The sequence below is a fragment of the Salmo salar genome, chromosome ssa05, assembly GCF_905237065.1.
Source record: "Salmo salar chromosome ssa05, Ssal_v3.1, whole genome shotgun sequence".
NCBI lineage: Eukaryota > Metazoa > Chordata > Actinopteri > Salmoniformes > Salmonidae > Salmo > Salmo salar.
This window is the reverse complement of record NC_059446.1, coordinates 75,288,102-75,311,299: the sequence shown is the minus strand read 5'-3', so window position 1 is coordinate 75,311,299 and position 23,198 is coordinate 75,288,102. Positions and strand designations below refer to the sequence as shown.

The 23,198-nt window shown below is 47.4% G+C and overlaps 1 pseudogene; it reads right to left on the bottom strand.

The window, feature by feature from the left end:
- Positions 1-1,756: 1,756 nt before the first annotated feature.
- On the bottom strand, positions 1,757-22,804 carry LOC106605887 (neuronal acetylcholine receptor subunit alpha-7-like; annotated as a pseudogene).
- Between the last annotated feature and the right edge of the window lie 394 nt (positions 22,805-23,198).

Below are 23,198 nucleotides of genomic sequence, written 5' to 3'. Positions count from 1 at the left end.
TCCCTGTTAACTCCTCTTCGATCGGAGGGAGACCATGTAGAAAATACGATTTATTTATTTTGAGATGCAAAACGTAGACTGACACCTATTGTAGTTCCTCCAGTCTGTCAACAACCAGTTATGTTTTATTTATTAAAAGTATTATTAGAAAGTGACAGTGAGAGAGAGGGAACAGAGAAAGTTTCTCTTGCCAGAATCTGGTGCCAAAATGAACATGTTTTTTGTGAATAATTCACACGTCTGTGTGTACGTCTGTGTGTGGTTCTTTTGGCTGCAGCAGTGCTGAGCTGAGGCCAGCCCAGTTTGAGCTCGGACCACTCTGTCCAATTCTCACCATCATATCACATTCATTAACATATGGCCAAAGGACAATAACATCATTATCAGTGAAGGACTGGACACATAACTCCCTCCATTAGCCAAACTGGGCATGAATACCCAGAAGACAGAAGAAAGGCACAGTAAGCACTTTGAATTTGGGCAGACCACCTATCTGATTTATACTGACGTTTTAACCGTTAAGGTGACACTCTTATCCATAGCCACAAAGTTCAGATGAACAGCAGTATTTAAAACAGTTCTACCATGTAGAATCACAAGTTCACTTTTCGTAACATGATGAGGTGACAAGCAACTCAAGTGACTGTCCAGTTTCCACATGGTAAGTCTGTACAGCCATGGACCATTAAGATAGCAACGGTCCTCTCCTCCCTCCTCTTCCCCCTCCCTCCTCTTCCCCCTCTCCCCTCTCCTCCCTCCTCTTCCCCCTCTCCCCTCTCCTCCCTCCTCTTCCCTCCCTCCTCTTCCCCCTCCCTCCTCTTCCCCCTCTCCCCTCTCCTCCCTCCTCTTCCCCCTCTCCCCTCTCCTCCCTCCTCTTCCCCCTCTCCCCTCTCCTCCCTCCTCTTCCCCCTCTCTCCTCTTCCTCCTCTTCCCCCTCTCCTCCCTCCTCTTCCCCCTCTCCCCTCTCCTCCCTCCTCTTCCCCCTCTCCTCCCTCCTCTTCCCCCTCTCCTCCCTCCTCTTCCTCCTCTTCCCCCTCTCCTCCCTCCTCTTCCCCCTCTCTCCTCTTCCCCCTCTCCCCTCTCCTCCCTTCTCTTCCCCCTCTCTCCCCTTCCCTCCTCTTCCTCCTCTTCTCTCCTCTCTCCTCTTCCCCCTCTCTCCTCTTCCCACTCCCTCCTCTTCCCCCTCTCCCCTCTTCCCCCCTCCCCTCCCCCCTCCCCTCTCCCCTCTCCTCCCTTCTCTTCCCCCTCTCCCCTCTTCCCCCTCTCTCCTCTTCCCCATCCCTCCTCTTCCCCCTCTCTCCTCCCTCCTCCCTCCTCTTCCCCCTCCTTCCTCTTCCCCATCCCTCCTCTTCCCCCTCTCTCCTCTTCCCCCTCCTTCCTCTTCCCCCTCCCTCCTCTTCCCCCTCTCTCCTCCCTCCTCCCTCCTCTTCCCCCTCTCTCCTCTTCCCACTCCCTCCTCTTCCCCCTCTCCCCTCTTCCCGCTCTCCCCTCTTCCCCCTCTCTCCTCTTCCCCATCCCTCCTCTTCCCCCTCTCTCCTCCCTCCTCCCTCCTCTTCCCCCTCCTTCCTCTTCCCCATCCCTCCTCTCTCCTCCCTCCTCTCTCCTCTTCCCCCTCCCTCCTCTTCCCCCTCTCTCCTCTTCCCCATCCCTCCTCTTCCCCCTCTCTCCTCTTCCCCATCCCTCCTCTTCCCCCTCTCTCCTCTTCCCCCTCTCTCCTCTTCCCCCTCTCTCCTCTTCCCCCTCTCTCCTCTTCCCCCTCCCTCCTCTTCCCCCTCTCTCGTTCTCAGAAGAAGTCCTTGGAGGCGGCCTCCACAAAGTTGGGTGCGGCCATGAGGATGGTGATGGTACAGATGATGTTGAACACACTGAACCCCACCAGACACAGACGGTCGATGACCGCCGCTGCAAACTGCCACTTCTCAGCCACGCTCACCCTGCGGTCCTGCTCACGGAAACGATTAGCCAGGAACTGCACCTCCGCCAGCAGGGCCTGAAGCTGGGCCTTCACAACCCCAGCCTGAAACACCCCGGCCTGGGCATGGCATGCACCCGCTCCTACTGCTCCAGCCCCAGCCTCCACACAGCTGGAGCCTGAGGGGTCAGAACCCCTTCCTCCTCCTCCTCTCCAGGTGGCAGCAGGGTTTGGTTCAAGAGGACTCTGGAAGCCAATGTAGGGCCGGTGTCCATTGGACTGAGGGTGGGGGGTGGAGGGGAGATTGGGGTTAAGGTGGATATTAGGCTGGACGTTTGGGTTATGGTTGGGATAGGACTGGAGGGTTGGGTTGGACGGTGGGTGTGGTAGGGGCTGGCTGAGCTGGCTTAGACTGGCCTGCAGAGAGGTGAGGCTCTGGGGGAGGGTGGAGGGGGGCTGGGGTGGTGGTGGTGGTAGGGGGGAGAGAAGCAGGTCTTGGTCTGGGGGTTGGAGGGGCTGTGGTGGGGTGTGAGCTCACCCCACTCTCCTGGACGTTTAATCCTCAGAAACCAGGGAACCCACTGGAGTAGAACCAACTCAACCTGAGAGACACACACAGAGAGAGAGTAGGCAAGAGGACCCAGGGACCCATTGTGGCAGAAGAAACAGAGATAGGGAGAGGACACACACACATAGATAAGAGGAACCAGGTAATGTACTGCAGCAGAACCAACTGCACCTGATAGAAAAGGACAGGATGCACACAAGGTCCAGACATTCACAGATATGAGAGGAACACACAGACAGTCACAGATGCACTTCAGAATCAGTAGACAGACTGAGAGCCTCACCCATTGAGGCATGTCTCCACTGTTGGGGTCGTGGTGATGGTACTGAAGTACAACTACAGTCGCCACCACTGACATCCCTACGGTAACCATGGTGCTCACAAAATACTGACCTAGGATGGAGACAGTATTATACACACTGTAATGGAATAGGTTTCGTAGATTAGGTCTTAGGAGCATGATTAGAACCACTACCACTTCCACACTCCATCCCCAGGGGGCAGCACCAACAGGGTCAGGGCTGCGCTCTGCCAGGAAGCCTTCATAAGTGCACAGGTGCGAGCAATCAAGAGTGGCTTCGGGTAAAGTCTCTGAATGTCCTTGAGTGGCCCAGCCAGAGCCCGGACTTGAACCTGATCGAACATCTCTGGAGAGACCTGTAAATAGCTGTGCAGCAATGCTCCCCATCCATCCTGACAGAGCTTGAGAGGATCTGCAGAGAAGAATGGGAGAAACTCCCAAAATACAGCTGTGCCAAGCTTGTAGTGTCATAACCAAGACTCAATGCTGTAATCACTGCCAAAGGTGCTCCAACAAAGTACTGAGTAAAGGGTCTGAATACTTATGTAAATTTGATATTTATAAATTAGCAAACATTTCTAAAAACCTGTTTTTGTTTTGTCATTATGGGATATTGTGTGTAAATTGATGAGGGGGAAAAAACGATTTCCTAAATTTTATAATAAGGCTGTAACCTAACAAAATGTGGAAAAATTCAAGGGGTCTGAATACTTTCCGAAGTCACTGTATATATTAGCAGGCTAGTTAAATGCGTACGCACACCATGCATGCGCACACACTTGCATACACACACACACATTCACTGACCTATCAGTGGTATGGAGTCTGAGGTAGCTGGCATAATCTCAGCCACCAGCAACATGAAGACAGTCAGAGAGAGAAGAATTGTAATGCCTGGAGAGAGAGATGGGGAATAGGATATTATTACACTGGGTAGTACAATTCTCCATCTCTCTGCCAACTCACCTCACCCATCCATCTCTCCCTCCATCTCTGTCCTTCCCCTCCACACTCTCCTTCTCTCTCCCCATCGCTGTCCCTCTGCTCCGCTCCGCTCCCCACCCCTCTTCTCTTCCCCTATCACTGTGCCTCACCTCCCTGCCCCCCTTCTCTCCCTCTATCACTGTCCCTCACCTCCCTGCCCCCCTTCTCTCCCTCTATCACTGTCCCTCACCTCCCCACCCCTTCTCTCCCTCTATCACTGTCCCTCACCTCCCCGCCCCTTCTCTCCCTCTATCACTGTCCATCACCTCCCTGCCCCCTTCTCTCCCTCTATCACTGTCCCTCCCCTCCCTGCCCCCCTTCTCTCCCTCTATCACTGTCCCTCACCTCCCTGCCCCCTTCTCTCCCTCTATCAATGTCCCTCACCTCCCTGCCCCCCTTCTCTCCCTCTATCACTGTCCCTCACCTCCCTGCCCCCCTTCTCTCCCTCTATCACTGTCCCTCACTTCCCCGCCCCCTTCTCTCCCTCTATCACTGTCCCTCACCTCCCCGCGTCCCTTCTCTCCCTCTATCACTGTCCCTCACCTCCCCGCCCCCCTTCTCTCCCTCTATCACTGTCCCTCACCTCCCCGCCCCTTCTCTCCCTCTATCACTGTCCCTCACCTCCCCGCCCCTTCTCTCCCTCTATCACTGTCCCTCACCTCCCGCCCCCTTCTCTCCCTCTATCACTGTCCCTCACTTCCCCGCCCCCCTTCTCTCCCTCTATCACTGTCCCTCACCTCCCCGCCCCCTTCTCTCCCTCTATCACTGTCCCTCACTTCCCCGCCCCTTCTCTCCCTCTATCACTGTCCCTCACTTCCCGCCCCCCTTCTCTCCCTCTATCACTGTCCCTCACCTCCCCGCCCCCTTCTCTCCCTCTATCACTGTCCCTCACTTCCCCGCCCCTTCTCTCCCTCTATCACTGTCCCTCACCTCCCCGCCCCTTCTCTCCCTCTATCACTGTCCCTCACCTCCCCGCCCCCTTCTCTCCCTCTATCACTGTCCCTCACTTCCCCGCCCCCTTCTCTCCCTCTATCACTGTCCCTCACCTCCCCACCCCTTCTCTCCCTCTATCACTGTCCCTCACCTCCCCGCCCCCTTCTCTCCCTCTATCACTGTCCCTCACTTCCCCGCCCCCTTCTCTCCCTCTATCACTGTCCCTCACCTCCCCGCGTCCCTTCTCTCCCTCTATCACTGTCCCTCACCTCCCCGCCCCCCTTCTCTCCCTCTATCACTGTCCCTCACCTCCCCGCCCTCCCTTCTCTTCCTCTATCACTGTCCCTCACCTCCCCTGCCCCCCTTCTCTCCCTCTATCACTGTCCCTCACCTCCCCGCCCCCTTCACTCCCTCTATCACTGTCTTCCTCACCTCCCCGCCCCCTTCTCTCCCTCTATCACTGTCCCTCACCTCCCCACCCCCCTTCTCTCCCTCTATCACTGTCCCTCACCTCCCCACCCCCCTTCTCTCCCTCTATCACTGTCCCTCACCTCCCTCCCCCCCTTCTCTCCCTCTATCACTGTCCCTCACCTCCCTGCCCCCTTCTCTCCCTCTATCAATGTCCCTCACCTCCCTGCCCCCCTTCTCTCCCTCTATCAATGTCCCTCACCTCCCCGCCCCTTCTCTCCCTCTATCAATGTCCCTCACCTCCCTGCCCCCCTTCTCTCCCTCCATCTCTGTCCCTCACCTCCCTGCCCCCCTTCTCTCCCTCCATCTCTGTCCCTCCCCTCTGCTCTCTGTCTTTCTGATCGTAAACATTTTTTCTTGGAACGCTGCAGAATTACTGACACAGAAACAGTAAAAGAGAGAGGTCAGGTACGAAGAAAAGAGAGGAAAGAGAGGGAGAGAGCGCCTCAGCCCTCCCCTTTTCACCGCCAACATCTCTCCTGTCTCCATCCCTGCTCCCTTTTATCCCCCTCCCCCTGTCCTCCATCTCCCGCTTTCCCCCTCTTATCCTCCTCCCCCTCTCCTCACCCAGACCGATCTTCTCCCCCGATTGGGCTGGCAGTATGAACAACAGCAGTGTCAAGGAGGAGATGAGAACACAGGGGACGAGGAGGTTGAGAGCGTAGAACAGAGTTCTCCGCCGTAGGGTCACAACAAATGTCACGTCAGAGTAGGGCTCTGTACAGCACTCGTAAAATATCTCATGACGATCACCTGGTACACCTACAAGAGGGGGGAGGAAAGAGGAAGTGAGAGATTAGAAAGTAATATGGAGGAGAGAGAGATACAAGAGGGATGGAAAAGAAGAGGGAGGGTAAAGGAGGAGGGACAACCTGGGTCGGGGGCAGACAGAGCTCTCTCACCCAGCAGTTCCCACTCTCCATTGGACATGTATCCTGACAGGTCAGCCTCCTGCATCTGGAGGTCCAGCAGCCAGCCGTCAAACGTCCACGAGCCAAACTTCAGCTCACAGTGCTGGACGTCAAAGGGAAACCAACGCACGTCCACATTACACGCACTGCTGAAAATACCTGGGACAGAGAGGGGGAAGGTGAGAGCGTAGGAGAGAGGGAATGAGAGAAGAGAGAAGATGAAACAGACATTGAAAGAGAAGTGCATTACCGGTATGTCTATGTGAAACTATGAGTGAATATCCCTAAAATGAGAGAGGGGAAGGTCAGGGAAGAATAAAAAGAGAGAAAGGTTGATCTATAGACTTACCTGGAGGTAGGTACTCACAGAAGCCACTGGAGTTGACCAGCACATAGCTCTTAAAGGTGGCATCAAATTTATCATGGGCACTGAGGACAAAAAAGAAAGATCAGCAAGGTGTGTGTGTGTGTGTGTGTGTGTGTGTGTGTGTGTGTGTGTCCTACCCACCTGTTGTACAGTAGTATATCAGGTATCCAGACCTGGTCAGTAGTGAAGCGAAGGGTTTTCACTCCTGGGTACTCTGACTGGTTCCACTGAAGGTAGTGGTCAAACCATTGCTATATAAATCCAGTCAATCAGTTAATCAATTGTTAAGGTTACAAGGAGAAACACAAATGCGCACGCGCACACACACAACCACGCATGGACACACATGCATGGACACACACATAAACATGGACACACACATAAACATGGACACACATGCATGGACACACACATAAACATGGACACACACATAAACATGGACACACATGCATGGACACACACAGACATGCAGGGTCATCCTCACCATCTGAAGCCAGGCATTAGTGGTGAGGATCTGGTTTTTCTCATCCTGGAATAAGATGAAGACAGTTCAATTAGTGTGTGTGCTTGTGTGTTTATATGAATGTGTGCGTAAGAGAACATGGTAGCGTACCACATTCATGACTTGTAAGAGAGTGTAGGAGAATCGGACAGTGAGTGGTAGAGAGTCATTGGCAACAGGTCTCTCCATACGGTTATAGTCCCTCAGTAGATCCCGCAATAGATTACGCTGGTGGGGACCCTGCTCAGACACTGAGAGAGGGGGAGGGAGAGAGAGGGGGACGGGGATAAGGAGCAGAAAGGAGGGAAAGGGATGAGGATGAGGGAGGAGAGCAGGAGAGAGAGAGGGCAATGAGGGGGTTGGAAGACAGTGGAGCAGAGGAGAGAAAACTGACAGTTATAAAGAGACAGCTACATTCCCGAAATAGAAGGAAAATGAGAGAGAGAAATATATAGAAAAGCAGGAGAGTGAAAGATGTGATTGCACCGATAGAGATGAAGAATATCTAAAACGGGGAAGAGATGAGCTGTAGGAGAAGAAGATATGAATACAGAAGGGAGTGAGAATAATAAAAACATGATGAGAAGAAATACACAAAAAAAAGAAGAGATCATCTGAATGGAACGTTTCAAATCGTTTTAAACAAAGCTGCTTTGAAAACGAGTACAGAGCTTTATATATGACTGGAAGAGGCAGGGGGCGGGATGTGAAAAGAGGGTGAAAGAGGAGAATCAAGAGGAGAGAGTGAAGAGAGGGAGAAAGATGAGGCAAGAGAAGGAGAAAGAGGAGAATCAAGAAGAGAGAGTGAAGAGAGGGAGAAAGATGAGGCAAGAGAAGGAGAAAGAGGAGAATCAAGAGGAGAGAGTGTTGAGAGGGCGAAAGATGAGGCTAGAGAAGGAGAATGAGGAGAATCAAGAAGAGAGAGAGTGAAGAGAGGGAGAAAGATGAGGTGAGAGAAGGAGAATCAAGCGGAGAGAGAGTGAAGAGAGGGAGAAAGAGAGGGAGAAATAGGAGAATTAAGCGGAGAGAGAGTGAAGAGAGGGAGAAAGAGAGGGAGAAATAGGAGAATTAAGTGGAGAGAGAGTGAAGAGAGGGAGAAAGAGAGGGAGAAATAGGAGAATTAAGTGGAGAGAGAGTGAAGAGAGGGAGAAAGTATCCAGACAGGCCCGTTAATTGTTAAGTGACTCGATCAGTAACAGACAAGAGTATTTTCTGTGGCCGTTAAAACGTCTGCTTGAGTCCTTCAAATAGTGACACATTAAACACTAACACACTCCACACAGACAGACAGACAGACAGACAGACAGACAGACAGACAGACAGACAGACAGACAGACAGACAGACAGACAGACAGACAGACAGACAGACAGACAGACAGACAGACAGACAGACAGACAAGACCAGGAACCTCACTTCTAGCAGCTCCATCGTGGACTGACTTCACTCATTCCTGTTTCACAACTGTATCAGACTTAATGTATCTGTGCAGTTGATCAAATTCTGTAGCAATGTCTAACAAGGGATTGTAGGCCCACATACAGTACAGTATACAGTGCATTCGGGAAGTATTCAGACCCCTTGACTTTTTCCACATTTTGTTATGTTACCCTTATTCTAAAATTGATTAAATTATTGTTTTCCCCTCATCAATCTATACACAACACCCAATAATGACAAAGCAAAAACAGATTTAAAAAAAATGGAAATATCACATTTAAATAACTTTTTAGACCCTTTACTCAGTACTTTGTTGAAGCACCTTTATCAGCAATTACAGCCTTGGGTCTTCTTGCGTATGACACTACAAGCTTGACACAGCTGTATTTGGGGAGTTTCTCCCATTTTTCTCTGCAGATCCTCTCAAGCGCTGTCAGGTTGGATGGGGAGTGTTGCAGCAGAGCTATTTTCTAGTCTCTCCAGAGATGTTCGATCAGGTTCAAGTCCGGGCTCTGGCTGGGCCACTCAAGGACTTTCAGAGACTTGTCCTGAAGCCACTCCTGCATTGTCTTGGCTCTGTGCTTATGGTTGTTGTCCTGTTGGAAGGTGAACCTTCGCTGCAATCTGAGGTCCTGAGCACTCTGCAGTAGGTTTTCATCAAGGATCTCTCTGTACTTTCCTCTGTTCATCTTTCCCTCCATTCTGACTAGTCTCTCAGTCCCTGCCTCTGAAAAACATCCCCACAGCATGATGGTGCCACTGTTGGGATGGTGCCAGGTTTCCTCCAGACATGACGCTTGGCATTAAGGCCAAACAGTTGAATCTTGGTTTCATCAGACCAGAGAATCTTGTTTCTCATGGTCTGAGAGTCCTTTAGGTGCCTTTTGACAAACTCCAAGCGTGCTGTCGTGTGCCTTTTACTGAGGAGTGGCTTCCGTCTGGCCACTCTACCATAAAGGCCTGATTGGTGGAGTTCTGCAGAGATGGTTGTCCTTCTGGAAGGTTCTCCCATCTCCACAGAGGGACTTTGGAGCTTTGTCAGAGTGACCATCGGATTCTTGGTCACCTCCCTGACCAAGGCCCTTCTCCCCCGATTGCTCAGTTTGGCCAAGTGGCCACCTCTAGGAAGAGTCTTGGTGATTCCAAACTTCTTCCATTCAAGAATGATGGAGGCCACTGTGCTCTTGGGGACCTTCAATGCTGCAGAAATGTTTTGGTACCCTTTCCCAGATCTGTGCCTCAACACAATCCTGTCTCGGAGCTCTATGGACAATAACTTTGACCTCATGGCTTGGTTTTTGCTCTGACATGCACTGTCAACTGTGGGACCTTATATAGACAGGTGTGTGCCTTTCCAAATCATGTCCAATCAATTGAATTTACCACAGGTGGACTCCAATCAAGTGGTAGAAACATCTCAAGGATGATCAATGGAAACAGGATGCACCTGAGCTCCATTTCGAGTCTCATAGCAAAGGGTCTGAATACTTATGGAAATGTTTTATACATTTGCAAAAATTGTTTTTGCTTTGTCATTATTGGGTGTTGTGTGCAGATTGTTGAGGATTTTTATTTATTTAATCCATTTTAGAATAAGCCTGGAACGTAACAAAATGTAGAAATAGTCAAGGGGTCTGAATACTTTCTGAAGGCACTGTATGCCTTAACTTCTCAAAAATATTGACTATTAGCTTTTGATGTGCTCCCCATTATGAGCTTTACATGGGGCATGGAGATGCCCATATCAATACACAGTCAGCCATCTAAGACACTGCTGCTGGTGCAGAGAGGAACACATCAACCAATGATGGATTAAACAAGACAGGAGGGTTGGATTTTACAACTGTGATGAACAACATCCTAATCTGTAAGCTCTGTGATCATTCCTCTCCGTTGTCTCTCTTTATTCCTGCTCCTCTTCTCTCCTCCCTCTCTGTTCCTTTCCCTCTCCTCTCTTCTCTCTCTGCTATGCAGCTGGAACTGTACGGTTGAGTTATCTCATATATCAATGGCCGTGTATCCCTGTCTATAGAAAGTTGTGTAAATTCTCTCTCTCTCTCTCACACACACACACACACACACACACACACACACACACACACGCTGTACGTGCACAGACAGACACATACCTACAGACACACAAACAAACACAACAAATACACACACACACATACACACACACACAAACACAAACACACACAGAGAGAGAGGGAATGAAAGTCACTCACCGTGAAGCAGAGCTGAGAGTCCAAGCAGACAGATAGCCACAGACTGCCTCATGTTGTACCACTGAACATAGAGAGCAGAGAAAGAGAAAGGGAACAACAGAGACGGAGAGAGAGAGGCAGGGTAGAGTGGAATAGAGAGGGAGGGAGGATAAGTCAGGAGCAAGTCGGGCAGCAACAGAGGGAGGGAGGGGATGAGGAGGAGGAGGGGGAGGAGGGGGAGAGAGAGAAACAAGGAGAGTGGGGCAGGGAGGGAGGTTGGGGTGGTAGAGAGGAAGAGAAGCTGGCAGCAACAGAGGGAGAGAGGTAAAAAGAGGGGAAGAGGCAGCAGAGAGGTAGCCAGGCAGTGGCAGAAACAGAGGGAGAGGGGAAGAGAGAGGAAGAGGCAGCAGAGAGGTAGCCAGGCAGTGACAGAAACAGAGGGAGAGGGAGAGGGGAAGAGAGTGAGGAAAGGAATGAGCAGTTCTGATGAAAACAGAGAGAGGTTGAGACTAAGAGAGAGGCAGAATCACCCCAATACCCAAAACATTCCCAATACACTGCTCATCTCTCTCCACCCACCCCCTAACCTCGCTCTCTGCTCAGAAAGACTTTCTCACTGCCTTTCCCCTCTTCTCACTTTCTCTGTCTATATCCCCCTCTCTCTCACTCCCCCTCCCCTATTTCTCCTCTTCAGCCTCCAGTGAGAGGGGATTAATGAAGTGTGGAGGCTAGGATGAGTGGGGAGAGGGGATTCAAATGTAACACACAGAACATAGTTAGTGAATGACAGAGAAAGAGAGAGGGACAGAAACTGATGCAGCAGTAATGAACACTGCTCTGGAGAAGGTTGGCAGAGCCACACATTACATTTTTTATTACAGTAAGAAAGTGATACTTTGAACGTAAGCAGTATACTGTACCATAGCTTCTACTTTAGAATGTCATTATACTGTCATGACGTTGGCCTGTGGGTAAGGTTTATGACCCCCCCCCCCCATAAATACCTTTCTCCCTTCCCCTCTCTGAATCTACTGAAGGACTTGAATAGCCTGTGTTAAATATAGAGAGTCTGGGAACATCAAACAAATGGGGAAAGGTACCACATATTTTGTTAATAAAACCAGTTGCAAATATGCTTGATAACGTAATGAGTATGGATTTCATTTCAGTTGTCATCTGAGACATTATGATTGATGACAGGACGACATGGGCTGTACCTGAGAAAGTATACGCCCTCTAGTTATCAGAGTCACATGGAATTGTTATGCAATTGAAATGTTTGATATTGAAAATGTTTGTTAGGAGATGAAATGTAATTTTAGCTTCCAAATGAGAGAATTGGGTTTTCATAAGGAAAGTGCCCTGCTCGATCAGTGGCCCAACCCTGTGAAGAGACAGGGGTTATAAACGATGAAACACCTCCCTCCCCCTCTCCACTATATAATCCTTTGACGAAAAGATAACCAGGTTGTTCCAGTGTGGGAGGTCTGCAGCCTCTACGTTAGAAGGACACACATGTCAAGAACAGAACTAAGCCAACCTCGGCGTGAGCTTTGGTGGCGAATGGTATGAACTTTGAGCTTATTCACTACAGAAGTGCTACTTCCTAGCCGTTGAGTTAGCAGCGGCCGCTGCTTACGTGGGCTAGGAAAGGACGGACGACGGATCCAGTCTAACAACCAGACGAAGATACCACCACGTATCCAATTGACCACCATTGACATTCTTCCGGCCAGGAAGATCTGTTGGCCAACCCGGCCAGCATCTACGACCAATCTACCGAAGCGCAGCTCAGAGTAAATATTTATTGCATTTTCCTTTTCCAAATGGGCGGTAATTTAGAATGCATAAGATAATGTATTTACGATAGCATAGCTGCTGTTTCTCTGTTCCTAAATCTTCCCGCTCTTTCATTCAAGCCCAACCCCCTTTCCTTTGTGTAACCAGCCGTCATATCTGTTAAGTCTACCGGGACATTTTCTGTATGACATCATTGTATTCTGTGTATTTGTAATTCTGTGTGATTAGTTAGGTATTTAGTAAATAAATAATTAAACCCAATTTTGTATTGCTGATTCAACTTGTTAGCCAGGGTTCGTGAAGATAGCCAAGAATTTACAACTTTCATTATGAGACTGAAAATAAGACAAGGGTTAATATTGACTGCTATCGATGTAAAATATTACAAAGTATTTTAAGAGCTTATTCGGAAGATAACAGCTCTATAAACGTTCTTCCGTGGTGCCCCGACTTTCTAGTTAATTACATTTACATGATTAGCTTAATCAGGTAATATTAATTACAGAGAAATCATTTTATAAGTTAGCATGTCATATCACTTAATCCGGCATAGCCAAAGACACGGCATTTGGAGCCCCCGTGCGAGGAATCTAAAATAGGATGAAGCTTTCATTTTGATTCAGCATATATAAAATTGAAAAGCAGATTACATAATATACCAAGTTGATTATATACATTGTGGGAATTGTAGACTGGAATTATTGGTGCGTGTGTGTTCCGGAGAATAGCCTCCGTGTTGTGCTCTGACGTAGTCAGTGGGTAGCATAAACTATACATGTATGTATGATGGCTGATAAAGCTATCTGAGAAATAGCGCGTTTGGCCAAACGCTGGGCTATTTCTGCCTCGCGCGTTTCAGACGCGTGTTGGCTAGGTCATTATTAATTTCTCGAGCGAGGACAAAGAGCCAGCCGATTGAAATTTAGGAGAGATTAGCTTGACCAGCGATAAGTATCTCTCTGTCTCTCGCGTTTCGATGCGAGCAGACCACGGTGCATTTCGTTGTTTCCCGCGAGTTCCGGTTAAAACATCGTCAAATATCGCCGAAAAGGGTTTGAACATAATACGTTATAAGTAAAACCTTTCCCTTGCCAAGGGAATCCTATATTGAGCATTTTTCAGGCATAAAATAGCATTAGCTTGATCGAGATGCTAAGCTAACAAAAGGGAAAACAGCCATTTTGTTTTGTGCCACATTGTAAGTCATCCGACTTGCGGAACGAAAGTCCTGCCCTGGGTACTTCCGTTTGATTTCAGCGTGTGCCAGCAGGGACCTTTGAAGAGTCACCAGTACTTTCCTTCCAGAATAATTAGTCAGGTGACACTCAAGTCGTTACTCGTGATATCCAGACGGATATCGATGTCTTATTCAATTGAACTAATAAGTGAAATTGCCAGATTTACATTCTCAAGTTTAAATAATATCCAAATTGATGAGTTTTCTAAATGAGACATTGTAATCTTTTTCCACATTAACCTAGATGAATAAACCTCTCAGGTTAATTAAAGTTAAATCCCAAATAGCCTATACAGGTTTGATTTATCATTAAAATTGATCAATCAGTAAAATTTGGTTTTTGCAAAACCCATTCAGTAATCCAGTACTGACAGAAGTCCCGCCCCCGCGGGAATCCCATGTGGCTTCGGCCCAAGGAAGAAGTGTACCATAGTGGGGAGTGTTCCCAACATTTGATCTACTGTTTACACTTATGATATCCAATCAATGGAGATTGTATGGATTATCATCTCATTCAATTTAATAAGTTAAATTGTTGAACATACCTTAATGTTCTTGCAATCAAATGAGACACTTTTAAACTTCCCATATTAACCTGGATGAAGCAACCTCTCAGGTTAATTCAAGTTTAATACCCAGATAGCCTACCCAGGTAGGATTAATCATTGGCAATGATTAATTAATTCAATTTGCTTTTGCAAATTCATTCACGTCCAACTTCCACATTACTGGTACAGTACTGATGGTTCGTCAACATCTATAAATAGATTAAACTTGTCTTTGCAGCTTCCAATGAATTCCAAACCCAAACATTGAAAAAAAATAGGAACATTTTTCCTCTAAATTTTTCTAATAATGTGCAAGCTACCAAAGGAGGTGGTCACCACTCCTCCGCTAATTAGTGAACCTCCACCCATAAAAGGATTGATCTCTGACCTCAGCAGTGATACCAACCCTAATTATGCCATTAGAAAAACAACAGCCGAAATTGCGAACGCTCTCCAAAATCAACCATCAAATACAGGCTTTGTGACTGTTCGCTCCACTTTAGCACTTATGTATCGCCATCAAAGGTTGGCATCGGTCCAAAACCACAGTGCACAGCTGAAGCACGTGCAAGACATGGCTAACATGAGGGCACAGGTGGAGAGAACTGAGCAACTATTGACAAAAGCAGGAAATGAAAACATTCTGCTAGTCGAGGAACTGCGTTTGAAATCGGAACAATTAAAAGTAATTGCAAATACTTATGACGATGAACGAGCACAAACTCTCCAACAAAATCGTCATCTGCAGGAACAACTCGATTTAGCCAAAACTAAATGCAATGTAGTCCACGCCAAACTAGATAAATCTGTCGAGTTATCTACAAACAGGAACGCGCAATTTGATAACATGCAGGCAGTTTTGTTGAACGTTACTCAAGGTAACAATGTTCTACTCCAAATTCTGCAGACCAAAGACGATCAGTTGATGAACACAATGACAAAGTTGGATGACAAATCAGCAGAACTTATTGAAGTCGCTGACCAAATGAATGATGAGAGAACTCAGGTGATGAGGATGGAAATATTGATTTCTAAGCAAGCAAAGGAAATCTCATCACTGAATCTCTCGCTCCGTACTCGAGACCTCTATCTGCAAACCATGACAGATAAGTTTGAGACCGAAAGGAGCAGGTGTGACACTCACGTGTCCAAAATTGGTACTCTAAGCGCTCAAGTGGACTCTGCAATGCAGCAGAAGACCACCCTTAGGTACCACCTGGAGGAAGTCCAGAATGGTTACGCTCTACAGCATGACTACCCATCCAAGCAACCGGAGTCCGGTACTCAAAGGAGTGAAGACGATAGGTTTCAGACATTGCCTCCATCATGTGTCCCTCAGTCTTCTCCTCTTGGCCATTCGGCACTGAGTAATATGGAGCCTCTTGGCCAAAAAAGCCAAAGCTTGGCTTCTCCTCTTGGCCTGTCGGCCCCAATTTCTCCACAGGATGAAGCCAACCCTCTCCGCCCGCTGGGCGCGGAATACCTTGACAAACTCGTCAAGAATTTCCCCACCTTTGACCCCGTTCCAGGTCAGCCAAACGATACTGAGACGTTCCTAGCTGACATAGAGGACGCGTTGGGTGGCTACCCGAATGCTACGGGTTCTGACAGGGTTTACCTGTTGAAGCGAACGTCGAATAGACACGTGACGAGGTTCATTCGCCTACAACAGCAACACGTGCTAAATGACTACGCTAAACTTGCCACAGCTTTGAAATTAGAATTCAGTGGTTCTGCGACTCGCAAACACGATAGCTCACTGGCTAACACGGTCAAACAAGCTCGAAACGAACACCCACAAGCTTTCTATCATAGGCTTCGTTCAGCTTACTTTGGCCTACTCACAGAAACAGGAATGGAAGAGCTGTTACCATTCAAACAAATGTTTCTGTCGAACATGTATCCCACCTTCATTACCTACTTGGGCCCTGCCGCCCACGTTGGCTTGCCTATCTTACAACTCAGAGAGCTTGCAAGCACAGCTTTTGAGGCATCAAAAGTTCACAACGCTAAGAGCCCTGACCACTCGGTTTTGAAGTTTGACCAGGAGCACTCACTCCAGTTAGAGGGTGCATTATCAGGTATTGGAGCGTCGAGAGATGACGCACCACAACAGTTTCTACCACGAAACCATGATTCCAATAACCGCCGCGGTCGAAATAACTGTAAAGTACGTCGCCTTCAAAACGACTACCGCTACAATCGACCTGTTCGCTACGTTCCTGCACCCAACCCACACAAAGTGTCAGAGCACAAGGGTAACAAAGGGTTGAAGGACGATCAAAACGTAGACCAATGTTCTCCAGAAGTCCCACTACGGGAAGAACTAAAGCGAGAACAATTTGAGAAAACGGTAAAAGATAAGTCACAAGGACTAGACGGGGAATTACCGGACACCAGGTCCGCAGAAATTAACACCCATAGCAAGGACGTTAAAGTTCAAATTTCTCCCGCTCTCATTCAAGACCCTATCCAGGGCCCGCTTGATCAAGAAACAAGCCCCCGGGCTTTGTCTGTAGACTCTGATACAAAAGTTGCGAAGAAAAAGGTCAAACGCTTCGTTAAAGCCAAGCCCACTCAAAATCGGAAAAGTCAATCTGCTTCCACCTTGAACAGAAATGGCACATGACGTCGTTGCGAACGACCACTCCACTTTGTGGGGAATATATCCACTAACCACGAATCTAAACGGCCATACCTGGAAACAGTCCTGGAGGACTGCTTAACTTGTCATGCGCTAATTGATTCGGGTGCGACAATATCACTCATCTCTCAAACATTGTTTGATGATCTCAAAAGGGCTTTGAAGCCAACTAAACGTTGGTTAAAAGTGGAACGATGCGACACTAAACTTCGAGGGGTCACTCAGACTACCTCGCCTCTCACATTGAGAGTCATGCTGAAACTACACTTCCAGGACGTATCGCTCGTTCACCCTGTGTATGTTACCAGCCTCGAAACTGTAACCCTGCTACTTGGAGCAGACTTGATGGATCGGTTACTCCCATTGATGGATTGGAAAACCAACCAGGTATGGTCACAGGCCACAGTGCCTTCTCCACTGACCACACTGTCTTCCCCTAACGCTAGCTGCAACGCAGTCCTTCACGAGGGGTATCTGTCGAAAGCACCCCTTTGGGAAAAGACGTTTAGAAACCTCTTGGTGCAGAATCCGATCCAAGGAGATATTACGATATCTCGACACATTCCATCAGCCAATCTGATTGACCATTCTTTTCATGATTTCGAGCCTGCTGTCTCTGTGAATGAGCAACTTCCCTCCTCCTTGCAGTTGTGCAATACGGTAGTTGAGATGAACTTCTCTTGCTCTTCGGACACTTCCGCAAGCACTGCGGCCGTCTCAGCAAGAAAAACATTGATGCACAGAGTACACTCTGCTTCCGATGATACACCTTCTGCTTTGTTGGGGACTGTCACCCCTTACAATGACACTAATGGCGTCAGTCCAGCAACTGACCCGATGACTCCCACTGGTGAAACACTTTGCGATATCACAGACCGATATCGTCGTCTCAGTTTGCAGGTACTGAAGAGGTTGCAACACGCGGACGCGGTGGTGACTGACAGACCTCGACAGCCACTGAGGGTGTTGAAGCACAAACACCAGGAGATTTGGTTGAAAGGTTACAGCCATTCTCATAATAACGCGGCCACTGACAACTCGTACATAGGGTCCGACCTTTTCGTTTGCGCATCGGACACCAACACCACCCGCTGGTGGGGGGGTCCCGAGACACAAAGGGGGGGAATAGTAGCCCAGACCCATGATGAGCCTCATCGAGGCCGGTGGGGGGGTCGAGACTACGGACAACACCGTACGAGGCCGCCAGAGCATAAATCAAATCTAGTTATAAACTCCCCTATGAGAACAGTGAGGAGCAGACAGGCCCCTAGACGGGGATTATCTTAGAACACGTCTAAGATAGTACTGAGGTGTACCACACTGGTCGTAAAGGAAGTCCAAGGGACTTGTCCACCTCCAAAACAAATGGCAACAATAATCATTCCTTGCCATGTGTAGGTTCAACTACAATACAACTAGTAATATGCTCCAATCATGTGTTCCGGTAGATAATATTTCAGAATAAATCGGTAGGACAACTGGACCCCTTGAATACCAGTACCAATACCACAGTCAGTCCAGCAACACTCAGTAAGAGGATTAGTAAACTCACAAGTTAAATTGCTATTGATAATAGCGACATAGGAGTCACTCAGAGTGCAACACGGGGAAGGGAATCTCCATTGCACTCTTCCAATGGTTAACACATGCCACTAATAAATAGAACCCTTATTAGAAGTCATGAACCATGATCACACCACGTACGACTGGTCTAATACTTAGAGTACTTCCGTCGTGAGGTTAGCTCCTCCGTGGATAACATAGCTATGAAATTGACTTCATACCTACTGCCACTACAATAGTGGAAGACACAGTGACTTGTAGAAAACTACTACAGACTCCCTTGACACCAATTCTGACTGACCTCCAGGCATTGACCTGAAAATTACCTGACTACGTCAGACTCATTCTGAACAAGTTGTAATCTGCCAGGATACTTGGTTTTCTTCCCTTGACATGCGCGATTGTGTAAGCATAAACGCACATGCACAACGGAACATCCAATTAGGATTTATGCTAGGATCACTTAAGGGTCCAAGCAAAATACCAGCCTTAGTAAAGTTGAACATTTACTTCTAGGCCTTTGACTCTACAGCACTCACCAGTTTTCTAACCAGAAGTCCATAGGTCATCCTGTAGACTGCCCAAAACTAGTGCCTTACAGCTGTAGACTTATCATATAGTTGTCAACTTAGGATAGTACCCTAAGCGCCACCCCGCAAATTAGGAAAGCCCTAGATATGACATTAGACAATGCCATGATAGGGTCATTTTGCCAAGACCATGGACGTAGATAGAATACAGTCCAATTAGATGATTAAGGATTGCATAACTATTTTGTTTTGTTTATGCTTCCATTAATTTTGTTTATTTTCTTTGGCACATAGAAAGTGATAGAGCCATAAACAACTCCCCCATACAACCATCAGTTAGTGTCACAACGCCGCTCATTTGGGAGGAAATGTAATGATATATTTCATGAGTGTGTGTGCGTTGTTAACATCTGCCTAAGTTACTGCCCAGATATTCCAGTCTGGACGACCAGACGACGGGTCCGGAACGGCGATCCCAATCCGGACATCCGCTGCCGAGCCATGGAACGGACTTCTTCATTTGCAGAGACCCTACCCGGGTCGACCACCAGAGGGGGGACTGCAATAGCAACCACCAACTGGACATCTGCTGCCCAGCCTTGGAGTGGATTTCTTCATTTGCAGACACCCTACCCGGGTCGACCGCCAGATGGGGACCACAACGATGATCCACAACCAGGACAACCCACGTTCATTTTTATGTTGGTTTATAACATGCAGGTTAATCGCAAGATTGAACCCAACATGGGGGGACTGTCATGACGTTGGCCTGTGGGTAAGGTTTATGACCCCCCCCCATAAATACCTTTCTCCCTTCCCCTCTCTGAATCTACTGAAGGACTTGAATAGCCTGTGTTAAATATAGAGAGTCTGGGAACATCAAACAAATGGGGAAAGGTACCACATATTTTGTTAATAAAACCAGTTGCAAATATGCTTGATAACGTAATGAGTATGGATTTCATTTCAGTTGTCATCTGAGACATTATGATTGATGACAGGACGACATGGGCTGTACCTGAGAAAGTATACGCCCTCTAGTTATCAGAGTCACATGGAATTGTTATGCAATTGAAATGTTTGATATTGAAAATGTTTGTTAGGAGATGAAATGTAATTTTAGCTTCCAAATGAGAGAATTGGGTTTTCATAAGGAAAGTGCCCTGCTCGATCAGTGGCCCAACCCTGTGAAGAGACAGGGGTTATAAACGATGAAACACCTCCCTCCCCCTCTCCACTATATAAGCTTTTGACGAAAAGATAACCAGGTTGTTCCAGTGCGGGAGGTCTGCAGCCTCTACGTTAGAAGGACACACATGTCAAGAACAGAACTAAGCCAACCTCAGCGTGAGCTTTGGTGGCGAATGGTATGAACTTTGAGCTTATTCACTACAGAAGTGCTACTTGCTAGCCGTTGAGTTAGCAGCGGCCGCTGCTTACGTGGGCTAGGAAAGGACGGACGACGGATCCAGTCTAACAACCAGACGAAGATACCACCACGTATCCAATTGACCACCATTGACATTCTTCCGGCCAGGAAGATCTGTTGGCCAACCCGGCCAGCATCTACGACCAATCTACCGAAGCGCAGCTCAGAGTAAATATTTATTGCATTTTCCTTTTCCAAATGGGCGGTAATTTAGAATGCATAAGATAATGTATTTACGATAGCATAGCTGCTGTTTCTCTGTTCCTAAATCTTCCCGCTCTTTCATTCAAGCCCAACCCCCTTTCCTTTGTGTAACCAGCCGTCATATCTGTTCCGTCTACAGGGACGTTTTCTGTATGACATCATTGTATTCTGTGTATTTGTAATTCTGTGTGATTAGTTAGGTATTTAGTAAATAAATAATTAAACCCAATTTTGTATTGCTGATTCAACTTGTTAGCCAGGGTTCGTGAAGATAGCCAAGAATTTACAACTTTCATTATGAGACTGAAAATAAGACAAGGGTTAATATTGACTGCTATCGATGTAAAATATTACAAAGTATTTTAAGAGTTTATTCAGAAGATAACAGCTCTATAAACGTTCTTCCGTGGTGCCCCGACTTTCTAGTTAATTACATTTACATGATTAGCTTAATCAGGTAATATTAATTACAGAGAAATCATTTTATAAGTTAGCATGTTATATCACTTAATCCGGCATAGCCAAAGACACGACAATACACTCCAACAGACCTGCTAGAGACCCAGTTTGTTAATATATAACTCAACCAGTATCACAAAACACATGCATATATACAGTAGTTATATCATGAACAAACAACAACTGGATTGTCCATTACCAAACCCCCAATAGGCATGTGCCAAGGGGTAGAGTTTGGGTTTGTTTGAAAATGGCCATTTGTTTCTATACTTGACTGAAAGACTTATGATAATATGATGCGCTGACTGTAGCCTACTGGACATTACAGTGATGTATTTCAGTTTGATCTGCTGACTTTTAGCAGGACAGAGTAGGACAGAGGAACCAAAGGAGTGGTGCTGACACCTACTGGGGGATGTAATAAGTGCAATTTTGCAGGAAACAGTTTGAACATGGATCCAGTCTGATCCATTGATTGGTGGATAGTATAGCAAGCAGCCTTTTGCTCTATGGGTTGGTGAGCGTCCAGGCGCTGCAGTAGGCTGTGCTGCTGTAACGTGATGTGCTGATCTGCTCCCACTCCCACTGCCTCTGTTTATGTTTGTTTTGAATAGTTAGTTAAATAGTTCACTAGTGTTCATTACAAGATGAAGGTGTTATATACCCCTGAAAGGGGGGAAATAAGAGAAATGATTCAACACGGAGACATAGCATCAACTTGAGTCAGCTGTAATTAATAAATTGCATGCAATCATCAAACATAGGTAATAGAATGTTTCACAAGTGCACAATATCCCTTTCTCAGAATTACATAGCTTATACAATTGTTCCATAAACCAGTATTGTCACATTTCTCAATGTCAATGGCTTATTATTCTTATTTATTATTACTCTTTTAAACTTGACAGTAATTACAAGACCAAAACGTTTTAACCTTTTAAAAGGCATCACATTTTCCTCTATGAATTATCACCATGAATTATCCCCATTACTGTTTCTCCTGGGCTGCGTTCAGCACGAGAAAACGGTGTGCAACGTTCAGTTAAACTAAAATGGTGCAGTTCTGAATGACCAATTGAAAACGTGAAGGCGTTGGGTTGCGTACCCCTGCCCTTTAAAACTGTCATTCATTGGTTCAAGTCACACCCACCAAACGGAGCAAATGTACTTTCAAGTCTGTTCAAGAACGTTAAAGAACGTTTTGGGGAAACGTGTTGTTCAGTACAAACCGTCACGCAACGTAGCAATCGCTTAATCGAACAGAACACACCAATGGTAACTGCGTCTAGCATTAGAATGACGTAATCTGATGACAGTGGCCTTGTTCTCCTACTCAGACGTTGCTGACGTATGCCAGATCTTATAAAACCTGGATAGGTATTTTACGTATCAGCTAACCACATCATATGTTATAGCAATCTGGTGCCTGACGGCACAGTCCATGACATGGTACGCAACCATTGTTATTTTGGGGGGGCCGCAGTCTGCAGTAAAACGGAAAGCGTCACTCCATATGCGCCAGGTAAACTGTTGCAAACTAGTGATGTCATCTTGTGCCCCCTAACCCCATTGTTTGTATCGACACACATGCGAGCAAACAGGACCTCGGACTGAGACCCGACCTGCTCTCTCAGGCTCGGGGGACGCTCTGGCATCCGGACCCACGCTGCCTCCAGCATTGGGCTTGGCCCCTGAGAGGCGTAAATGGGCAAGTCTAGGCATTCAGGACAATGTGGTGACACGTTGCAGAACACCAGAGCTTCCTCCACCAATGCGTCATATAAAATGCGGTGGGGCATATTCTGTTCTTGGTGTGAGGGTCATAATGTTGCCCCCGAGTCATGTGATGTACAAACGGTTTTACACTTTTTACAATCACTGCTTGATGTGGGCTGAACTGCATCTACTTTGAGAGTGTATTTGGCCACAATTCCGGCATGCCATGACGATGGCCTGGAGGGACCCATGGGTGGCCATCCATTGCTCTCCAAGTTTATGACGTCTGCGTCCAGCGAAGGCCCGTTCAGGGCCAGACTGGGACCTTGACGTGGTACTGTCAGCACCTGCTAGGCCACCCTTCGAGCCCCTGGGGTTAGCGTCTTTAAAGCATCTATCCATGAAGGTGGCATTCCTATTGGCTATTAAATCAAATCAAATCAAACTTTATTTGTCACATGCGCGAATTCAACAAGT